This window comes from Melitaea cinxia, chromosome 25, assembly GCF_905220565.1.
Source record: "Melitaea cinxia chromosome 25, ilMelCinx1.1, whole genome shotgun sequence".
Lineage (NCBI taxonomy): Eukaryota > Metazoa > Arthropoda > Insecta > Lepidoptera > Nymphalidae > Melitaea > Melitaea cinxia.
The window spans coordinates 1,198,415-1,210,518 of NC_059418.1; the positions used below are offsets into that span (position 1 = coordinate 1,198,415).

The following is a 12,104-nucleotide window of genomic DNA, read 5'->3' on the forward strand; positions in this document are numbered from 1 at the left end:
CCTAAATAAAGCCGAAAAAAATTATCCAACCATTGAAAAGGAGTTATTAGCGGTGGTTTGGGCTGTTAAGCATTTTAGACCTTATTTGTACGGCCGAAGTTTCAAAATTATTACAGATCACAAACCTTTAATTTATCTATTTAATATGAAAGATCCATCCAGTAGATTACTTAAATTTAGACTCGTGCTTGAAGAGTATGACTATGTTATTGAATATGTGACAGGCAAAGAGAATGCAGCTGCAGATGCATTATCTCGTGTGACTGTGACTTCGAAAGAATTGAAAGAGATGAATGAAAGTATATTTGTGATGACGCGTGCTCAAAGACGAAGAATGAGTGATATGAAAGCACTGAATTCAAATTCCCAAATTGATACTACGAATAACGGCAACACTTGGCCTGATCAACCACGTGTCGTCGATATTCATAAAAAACCCAAAAATTCGGTAGAATTACGCTTTATAGATAAACATAACTTGAATATACTAAGGAATAAGAATAAAATAAATTATGAAAATAATATTTTTTCGTACGATAGCGCTCAGTTTAATTTATTTATAAATCCAGCTTCTCAATCACAAATTTCGCGAGCCGAATTTGCGAGAGAGCTGAGTAAGTTTTGTAGAAAAATGTCGATCGACGAAATATACATATTAAAAAATAAAAATAACTATATATTTGTAGAAAAGCTAGTGAGCGAAATTAAAAACTATAAAAACTGGGAGGGCCCTCGTTTATGTATTTTAAAAGATGTTGAGCGTATTGAAAATATTGACGATAGGAAAGTAATATTAAACGATTTTCATCTGTTGCCCACAAGTGGCCACGCGGGCATCAGAAGAATGATAAATAATATTAAAAAATATTACTTTTGGCCTGGGATTGAAAAAGATGTAACGAATTTTGTTAGTAAATGTTTTAAATGTCAAAAGCAAAAATATACAATTTCGCTGAAAGAGCCAATGTCAATTACTTCTACTGCAAATACTGCATTCGAAAAAGTATTTTTAGATTTAGTAGGACCACTTGATAGAGATAGCAATAATTACATGTATATTCTCACATTACAATGCGAGTTGTCAAAATATGTATGCGCAATGCCTCTCACGACAAAATCATCACTCGAGGTCGCCCGAGCCTTTGTTACAGATTTTATTCTTAGGTACGGTATACCGAAAGAGATAGCAACAGACAGAGGTACAGAATTCATGGCAGATACTTTTAAAGAGGTATGTAAACTTTTAAATATTTCTAAATTGAATTCCACAGCATATCATCACCAAAGTATTGGCGCACTAGAAAATAGTCACAAAAGTCTAAATTCATTTTTAAGAATCAATACAGAACAAAGACCAGAAACATGGAGTTATTGGTTGCCGTTCTGGTGTTTTGCATATAATACAACTGTCCACACCTCTACCCAGTTTACGCCGTATGAACTAGTTTTTGGGAAAAAATGCAGCTTGCCAAGTAATCTTACAAAAACTATTGAACCCTTATATAATCATGATAATTATCCCCTCGAACTTAAATACAGGTTACAAGTATCGCAAACGGAGGCACGTAACAATTTAATTAACAGTAAGATTAGTAGGAAAAAGAAATATGATACTTATACAAATACTTTCACATATAAACCCAATGACAAAATCCTTATTAAAAATGAGACTGGTAATAAATTAAAAACTCTATACTCTGGACCCTACAATGTAATTAGAGATTTATCACCAAATGTAGAAGTCGAAATAAACGGAAAATTAGACATCATTCATAAAAATCGAACTAAGCCTTATTATGAATAACAAAGAAACAAGACTCGATATATGTTTGTTTATCTTTAAGTATAATTGTGACTCACTTAATTATTATTGCATGATATAATTAATATAGACTTGACACTGTTTTTTTGTATTATTGTTTGATAACAATAAATGATTAAAATGTGTCTATAAAGAAAAAAAAAGTAAACTATTTTGACGTAAAATAGATTAAGCATATATTATTGTAACCTATTATAATTATAGTAAATGTGACATTTATTCAATTTTTATTTTAAAATGATATTGTTTAATGTTATGTTAGCATATTTTTAACATATTTTATATCCAGGTTACTTGTATGTTAGATTAGTTTTTAGAAAAAAAAAAAATTGTACAGTTAATTTTTTTTTTTTTTGCTCCCGATGGGAGGTGTAGTGTATTAGCTCATTATAGCGTATTATATTATATTAGCGTATATACATATATCCTAAACCTAAGTATAAATTACGTGAGTAACATATTAATAAAGTAGTCTTACTAAAGCATTCGACATGGTTTGATTTCCATCTCCCATTACAACCTTTATAATTCGCTTGACTATTGTTTCGTCTACTAACGTTGTATTACTTGTCGATGAAATTGAAGTCGGTTTTTTTTTTTCGTTTGCAAGCACACCTTATTATAGCTACCCATAATTTATAAAAAAATTTATAACATTTGTAAAAAAAATGTATATTTGTTAATTTTTAAGTATCTACTGCATTTTTGTCTACTTAAATTGACAAACATTTAAAAAAGCAAGTCAGTTCAGTCTATTGCAGTCTACTGCTGGACATAGGCCTCCCCAAGTTCGCGCCAGACATCCCGGTTTTCTGCATTCCTCATCCAGCCGAAACCTATTTAAAAAAAGCAAAATTAAAAAAAACCGCCATTTTGAAGTCCGACACAACGATATATAATGAGACAATACAATTACCATGATTTACCTTCTCTTTCGACGAATCATATTGATTCATACACGAATCAAATAATAAATGATTCGAAAACAATCACAAACAGTGGCTTTTTATTTATTCAGGGAAACCCGTGGAGCGCGGCCATATCGATTATACTACGACGAGAGTATTTGATACTTGATTATTTTTGTCAGTCATAACTATCTGACAATCTGTCAAACAATAAAAACTTTAATTATCGTTACATTTTCTGAATATTTTACAATTGACTACACAATTTTTTTTTTTATTTCGTAACAATTTTCTACAAAATCTTAAAAATAAAAACGAGTGACGTTTAGACCACACGACTGAAATCAAACTTCTTTAGCAATAGGCCTGTACAATAAGCCTTCGCTGTGTCGTAGATATATGAAACGTAACTGGCTATGAGAGAAAGAGAAAAAGAAACAAGAAGAGTTAACTGAGGTAGGGCACAGCAGGAATTTCCTGCTCAAATATGGAGCAGCCCGACTGGGGTAGTACCTCGACCTTACAGAAGATCACAGCAAAATAATACGGTTTTCAAGCAGTATTGTGTTCCTGTTGGTGAGTAAGGTGACCAGAGCTCCTGGGGGGATTGGGGATTGGGTCGGCAACGCGCTTGCGATGCTTCTGGTGTTGCAGGCGTCTATAAGCTACGGTAATCGCTTACCATCAGGTGAGCCGTACGCTTGTTTGCCGATCTAGTAACATAAAAAAAAAGAAAATGTGTGCTCGCACCTTTCCTTCTTGCTCCGTTCGCCTATCACGCTTTCCGTGACGCTCTCGTCATGCATTCACCAACTTACTCTCCTCTCCACGTAAAGTGTGCTTAAAGAAGTTTCAAGTAAAAAAAAATTTTAAACAAACTTACCTTGAATTGGTCTAGACGTTAAAGAATTTAGCGCTTAGTAACACATTTCGTGATTTTCATTTGTTCAGATTATTGATTTTGTTTTAAAACCTTGACGCAAAATGGGTTATTACGTCTGGCGTATCTTTTTGCGTATTTGTATGTTTCTCTATGGCGTTATACTTAAGTCAACGGACGGATTTTGGTGTAATTTTTTTTTTCTTTGTTTTTTATTCTCTGGAGCACTTTATGATATTTTTTGACTAACTTCAATAAAGAAGAGGGTTCTCAAATCGACTGTATTTTTTTTTAGACGGATTAACTGGCTTTTATTCAAACTGTGATGCTTCAACGTCAAACTCGACCACTCAACTATGCTTAAGTAAAATAACTGCATTTACTGCTTTTTAACTGGCTCCAAAGGAGGACTGGAGATCCTCCCGTAACCATGGTAACGTCGTCATAAAACGTCAAGCATTTAAAAAACTTAATAAACAACGCTATTTGTTTTCCATTTCAATTGATAGTTCAATTTAGTCACTAAATTAAATAGAATTTTAATTCGTAAAATCACGGATCAAAAGTACGAGTTGCAGGTAAAACTTAGAATATTCGCTTCAGCCTGTAATATCCCACTACTGGACATAGGCCTCTTTCCCCATGTAGGAGAAGGATCAGAGCTTAACCCACCACGCTGCTCCAATGCGGCTTGGCGGATATATTCCCTACTATGAGTAACGGTCGCTATCAGGTGTACATGATAACAACCGGGGCCGACGGCTTAGCTTAGCTTAACCATTATAATTAAGGTTTAACTGTTAGAATATTCAAAATTTTTTTTACTGTATCAAGACTATTCATTTGAAGTCAGCATGGCGTCACATATTCGTGTCCTTTACTGGAAATGTCAATGAAAGTATAATTAATAGACACGTGTAAAAATATCTTTAGTTATAATTATACTACAATGTCGGCAAACAAGCTTACGGTTCACCTGATGGTGATCGATTACCGTAACTTATAGACGTCTGTGTGGTTACGGCAGTAAGAATATAGCCACATCCTCTCTTCCCGTGGGTGTCGTAAGAGCTAAGGCATAACATAGTTCCACTACCATCTTGGAACTATAAGCCGACTGATGGCGGGATAACCATCCAACTGCTGGTTTTGAAATACACAGGCCGAAGACGGGCAGCAGCGTCTTCAGTGCGCTAAAACCAGTCCTGCGATCACCAACCCGCCTGCCCAGCGTGGTGACTATGGGTAAAACATTTTTCTTTATAACTCTCATAGAACTTGAAATTAATATTTTATATTAAGGAACTTCGTTCCTATCTGATGTCCCACGACACCACACCACACGGTTTTTTATATTTTTATTTTATTAAGTTTTATCAAATAAAAATTGTATACAAAACGAAAAATTAAATTACTAAAATATTAAATCTTTTACACACTCCTTTTGTTACCAAAAACTGTTACAGAGCAATATTTTTAAAATATTTTGACGTGCAGATAAAAAGCAAACGTAATCACGGACTTAGCTCCGCGGAGGTTTTATAAAAAATTAAATTAATTTTGTAATTTATAGTTGTTATGGCCATAAATAAAAGTTATGTTTTACTGTGGAGAAAAATAACAAAACAAAATAAAAATTACTTTTTTAATTGACTGGCCGTATTGTTTTTGTACAGTAAGTATACTGAGATAGGGCACAGCAGATATTTCTTGCTCAAAATATGGAGCAGCCTGACTGGGGAAGTACCTCGACCTTACAGAAGATCACGGCTAAATAATACTGCTTTCAAGCAGTATTGTGTTCCTGTTGATGAATAAGGTGACCAAAGCTCCTGGGGGGGATTGGGGATTGGGTCAGCAACGCGCTTTAGATGCTTCTGGTGTTGCAGGCGTCTATAAGCTACGGTAATCTCTTACCATCAGGTGAGCCGTACGCTTGTTTGGCGAACTAGTGATATAAAAAAATAATAATAATAATATAACTCTGAAAGGAGGGTTACTGTCAACTATCGCTTACCATCTGGTAAGCCGGACGCTTGTTTGCCGACCTAGTTATATGTACAGAGTATATACATACATACTCGTACATTCAATTTTTTTCAATATATATATTTTTATGTTATTTTGTCTACACAGCGTTTCATATATATCGTGTATTTAATATGTATTATACCATGAATAAATCAGTGTAATACTAATTGTGTTTGTTCGCAAACGAAAAAACCGACTTCAATTACATCATCATCGACTTCATTACATCATTACATCATCATTACAGCCTATACAGTCCACTGCTGGACATAGGCCTCCACAAGTTTACGTCAAAAATAACGTGATCTCATGTGTTTTGCCCATAGTCACCACGCTGGGCAGGCGGGTTGGTGACCGCAGTACTGACTTTGTCGCATCGAAGACCCTGCTGTCCGTCTTCGGCCTGTCTATTTCAAAGCCAGAAGTTAGATAATTATCCCGCCACCGGTCGGCTTTTTAAATTCCAAGGTGGTAGCAGAACTGTGTTATCCCTTAGTCGCCTCTTACGACACCCACGGGAAGAGAAGGGGTGGCTATATTGTTTAGTACCGTAGCCACACAGTACAGTACCGTTGCCACACAGTACATTATATATATTACATATCGATAAATAATACAACGTAAGTAAATTAGATGAAAAAAAAATTGGCAAACGCACTAGTCGCCACTACGATTTGCGAAGATTCCCCTTGATTTTTTTGGGATACCATCATCAGATCCTGGTTTCCTTATCATGGTACCACAGTTGGGATATCTCCACATCGAATTGAGAAACCTCCTCCTCTTTTGAAGTCGCTTAAAAAATTATGTAAAAATAATATTTTATTAGTAAAATTATAATATAGGTCGTCCAACAATCACAAGGAGGGGTGGGTGGGGGGGGGGGTAAATGGTACGTCACGTGTACTTATTTTTCGTTAAACGTGCGCCAGCAACCTTTATACGTCTTGAAATTTGCAACGCAATGCATTTTATTTTCGCCCAAAGTTGGGCTAAGATTAGTGTTGAAGTATGAAAATTTAGAGACTTGTATTTTTTAAATGTATACTTTTTACGGTTTTGGGTACATACATAGATAATGACGAGATCAATTGTTATTATCCTTAATTTTAAATGGTCAACGTCAAACATTGTAGTAAGTACTGTTATACGTTTGTATAGAAAGATGAGCGACTTGTGTAACCTTAATTTTAAAAATTTAATCAAATTTTACCTGTATCTATACTAATATAATAAAACTGAAGAGTTTGTTTGTTTGAACGCGCTAATCTCAGGAACTACTGGTCCGATTTGAAAAATTCTTTCAGTGTAGATAGCCCATTTATCGAGGAAGGCTATAGGCTATATATCATCACGCTAAGATCAATAGGAGCGGAGCACCATTGAAGAACGATTCTAAATCGGGTTTTTTTTCCTTTTGAGAGCCTCCCCAGTTAGCCCAAAGAAACTGTTCCATGCGGACGAAGTCGCGGGAAGAAGATAATTTAAAGATACCTGTAAATACACATACATATATAATAACCAAATATTCTGAATATTTTAATTCAGTTCCCATAACCTAAATACAAGTAACTTATGCGTATGGAGTTGTGGATTATCATACCTCACTAAAGATTACCGGGATGAGATATGGGGTTAAAAAGTTGCTAAAAACATCACGACTATAAACGACCTTAGTTAAAAGAAAAAGTGTGATTCCGGCCAGGATCGAACTGGCGGCCTTCTGCGTGTAAAGCAGATGTGATAACCACTACACCACGGAACCCTGAGGGTCATTCGTTAAAATAAATAAAGTCTTAGTTCATATCTAATCCCATTTTACTTTTGAAACAAAGTGATTTTTCAAATACAAATAAATAAAATTGGAGTGTCTGTTTGTAATATTAAGATAACCGTTTTTTACTAATTGCATAATATGGATACATATACCAAAAAACATTTTTTAAAATTTTTGTCTGTCTGTTTGTTCCGGCCAATTTCTGAAACGGCTGGACTGCTTTTGACGGGACTTTCACTGGCAGTTAGCTGACGTAGTAAGAAATAACTTAGGCTACTTTTATTTTCGAAATTTTTTTCTTTTATAATTCTGCGAACTTAACAATGCCCTTTTTGTTAAATTCCATGCGAAGTCGTAGGCATAGCTAGTTGTAAATAAAAATGAAATGTATTGTTAACAATTGTGTTTGACTTCAATTACATCGACAAGTAATACAACGTAGATCGACGAAAAAATAGTCAAGTAGCTACGCGTTATTAAAGATTACTCAAAAAGTAATTATCAAATCTCGATAAAATTTAAATGTGACCACATGATAAACATCCGCTTTTGATTAAATTAAAAATTATTAAAATCGGTACACCCAGTAAAAAGTTATGCGGAATTTTGAGAGTTTCCCTCGATTTATCTGGGATCCCATCATCAGATCCTGGTTTCCTTAACACGGTACCAAACTATATAGTATATATATATATAGTGGGGATATTTCCTTTTCAACAAAAAAAGAATTATCAAAATCGGTTCATAAAAGACGAGTTATCCCCGAACATACATAAAAAATAAATAAAAAATAAATATATATACAGTCGAATTAAGTAACCTCCTCCTTTTTGAAGTCGGTCAAAAAGACACTGATTAAAATAAAATACGCTTTAGCCTGTAATATCCCACTACTGGGCATAGACCTCTTTCCCCATGTAGGAGAAGGATCAGAGCTTAATCCACCACGCAGCTCTAATGCGGGTTGGCGGATATATTCCCTACTATGAGTAACGATCGCTATCAGGTGTACATGATAACAACGACAGCTTAACGTGCTCTCTGAGGCACGGTGGGGAGACCCACGAGGACTGCACAAACACCCAGACCACGGCAAACATATGGCCAATACAAATTTTTGTCATGTGCGGAGATCGAACCCGCAACCGCCAGCGCAACAGGTACAATCCATGGCTGTAACCGTTGAACCAACGCGGCGTCAAAAAAAGGAAGTAATTTGTATTAAATGTCAAATATCGGTTACAGTATTAACCAAATATTGTCGAACAGTTAATATCTGATATAATTATTTGAGCAGATAAAAAAGAAGATAAAATATACAATTCATTTCTATTATGTAACGGAACACCATTTAATGTTAATGACATATTTCTAATATACTCGTAATCCTGAATATCACCAAACTGTTCGTTCATTAAGTATTCATTTCTACGTAAAATATTAGACTGTGCCTCTATGACACTTGTCTGGTTTTTTAACAATATTTGTAAGTGACTTTCGTTGATTATAATTTTCTTAATGTCTTTCTCGTATTGTTTTAAGAACCTGTCATCGAGTACGCCAAATAAGTTGTTTGCTTGATAACCAATTCCGTTATCAAACCTTTTTTTTTAGCCTACGATTTTTATTGTGAATCATAAGAATATCGTTGTAGTAATTTATTTCTGATAACTCATGTTCTAATTTAATCGAAAGCCAATGTTTATCATGTGGTCACATTTAAATTTCATCGAGACCTGATTACAACTTTTAAAGTAATCTTTGATAAGGCGTATTTACTTGACTGCTTTTTTCGTCTACCTATGTTGTATTACTTGTCGATATAATTGAAATCGGTTTTTCTTCATTTGCCTGCAAACAAAATTATCTTATTTTCTTTTTGGAGTCGGCAGTATGTACAGAGTATAGACATACATACTCGTACATTCAATTTGTTTTAGTATAATATATGTTGGGATGGAAGTAGATTTCTCTCACTCATCGTCTCAGAGTACTCGGTCTACTGTGGGCTTCAGTGGACAATCTTGACACAAGTAACCATAATTTATAATATTACCAATTTCTTATAACAAAGGAATCACTTAGCAGAAAGGTCACCCAGCACGGAACGCGGGATAGTTATTAGTTAACGAGGCGGAGATTAACTTCTTAGCATTCGATGGATTCACCGTGCGGGTGCCGAGTCCATCGTGTGGCAGATGGAGTAACTCAGAGCAGTGCCTAGGACTTGCGACCTAGGTGTAGGTTTAAGGAGGCCCCCTTTGAGATACGTATCAACGCTCACCTTCACTGCTCGAGTTGTCCGTCCTTCCTAACCAAATTATAGATCGTTATGTAACAATTAATTCGTTTGCACAAATTATTTATTGCAAGAGTTAAGTTTAAGTTAAGCTACTAGCAGGATACAACATGTGCACCGTGCCAAGCTAGAGCCAAGCCAAGACTGCCCCCATAGATTATACACTTATATACTGGACTGCCCCCTTCCTCAATACTCAAACGTCAACTTCAAATCAATCACTACTGACATCTGCCAAGATCTGTATCGAACATACCCGAGCACACTGCTTGACGTTTCCGACAATAATAATAATAATAATAATAATAAATACTCTTTATTGTACACCACAAAGAAACATTACAACAAAAGTGATACATGAAAAGAAAACCGACAATCAACGTTAGATGGCGTAATTGAAATTCAATCTACTTTTTAATATCTTTCTGGTATCTGCATTGATTCTCCAGCATATATATACTTTTATGTTTTGTCTACACAGCGTTTCACATAAGTACATTGTGTATTAACATGAATAAATCAGTGTAAAAACAGCACTCGTGGAGTAAAGTCATTTCGCACCTTAACTCCTATAATATCGTGAGTGTACAAACAGTTCCGAATATTATATTAAAAAATACACAATGTAGTTGAGATACTTATTGGATAACGATTAATTCTGTATTGCTTAAAATCGTTTCATAAATAAGCCATTATTTCTCATAAAAAGTAAAGGATAAAAACACTTATTATAGGTTATTTACCATCATGGACTTTATTGTATACCTTTCAGAGGTGTTCAACACTGTAGTACATTATTTTGAGCTATCTTGTAGGATTCAGCCAGCGTTTGCAATGTAAGCGCAAATTAATATGTTTATTTACGACATCACATTAGAAACCTCTAAAATTATTAGTGTTTCTCTACCGTATTATGCATGTATTATGCGTATAAATCTTCCTCGTGAATCATTCTATTAAAAAAACTGCATCAAAATCGGTTGCGTAGTTTTAAAGATATATACATAGAGACAGACAGCGGGAAGCGACTTTGTTTATAATATGTAGTGAATTAGTGATGATTCATAACATCTTCGCTTTTTTTTAACTCTGGTACCCCTCCGTAACGCCCCATAAGGAACTTCGTTCCAAAAAAAACTACCAACAGCCCGGTCAAATCTCTTGGTATATCCTTAAAACAAAACTTCTTAAACTCAGAACTCTTGGAAAGTATTAAAGTTAGTTAAATAACCTAATCATCGAGAAAAACGGCTAAAAATAGCACAGTTATGAGTCACAACACACAAGGACTGTTGGAAAAACCGGAGGTGAGATTTTTAACAGGAATTGACCCAGCTAAATTTGTATCGCAATTTATTTGAAGTAAAACTCTTACGCACGCTTGACTTGAGGAGTAAGCTGGTGAATGCTGACGAGAGCGTTACGAAAAAGGTAATCGGGCGAGGCGAACTGAAATTGAGAGGGAGATATAAGTTGTGAAGATAGAAAGAGAGAGACTTACGTCTCATATATTACTGTAGAGGCAACTAAAATAAAGAAGGTTTAGTTCCGTCGTGTGGTCTAAAGCACGGTTTTTTTTTTTGAATAGGTACTTTTTTTTTTAATTTTCTTATAAACAAACATTGTTACGAACAGTAAAGAACACAAAAAAACTAATATTTATTTATTTATTAATACTTTATTTCATATAATATGTATAGTATATATATGTATAGTATTATGTACCTACGTTAAAATATATCAATATTCTAGCTTTAAAAAAAATTACAGACATCCCCTAGTATAATAAATTGAAAAAATACAATTTTAAAATACCTAATTAAATTTACGTTAGAACTTGAACATCTTCTTCTCTTACATCATCTTACAAGGATTAACCCGTTTCGATCATTTGATCGAAACGGGTTAATCCTTGTAAGTCTGTGTCTCGGAACTGCACGGATTAATGACGCAGCTTAAGGTGGTGTCTAGAATCTATTTTAGTCTTGTGTGCATACGTCTAGATAAACTTTAATTAGACAATACTAATGATATACCCCGTCTATATCTATCTATATTTGGCCTTTACATCTATTGCAGATGTTGTGCAGGTTTTACCGCTGCCTACACCACCCTCTCGACCTTGCTAGCGGGACCCACAGGAACAAGTTGCTACGCGTGGAGCTGGTTCGATTGCAGGACCTGACTAGTGTTTTACGGGGATCCGCTCCGAGTACCTTAGTCACCTTTTACGACACCTGGCGCTTGAGGAGGGCAATATTCTATTCTGCCGATGCCTCACGGCTATGACATCCATAAATAAACGTAAATCGTCGTAAATAAACGTTGATAAAGAACTTAAATGAACTAAATAAATTGTCAGTTAAAGAGACAAAAGATAGAAGTGA

The 12,104-nt window shown here is 34.9% G+C and overlaps 1 non-coding gene across 1 annotated transcript; it reads right to left on the reverse strand.

The window, feature by feature from the left end:
• Positions 1–7,333: 7,333 nt before the first annotated feature.
• On the reverse strand, positions 7,334–7,406 carry Trnav-uac. The gene has a single exon. It is a non-coding gene; the product is annotated as a tRNA-Val (tRNA).
• Between the last annotated feature and the right edge of the window lie 4,698 nt (positions 7,407–12,104).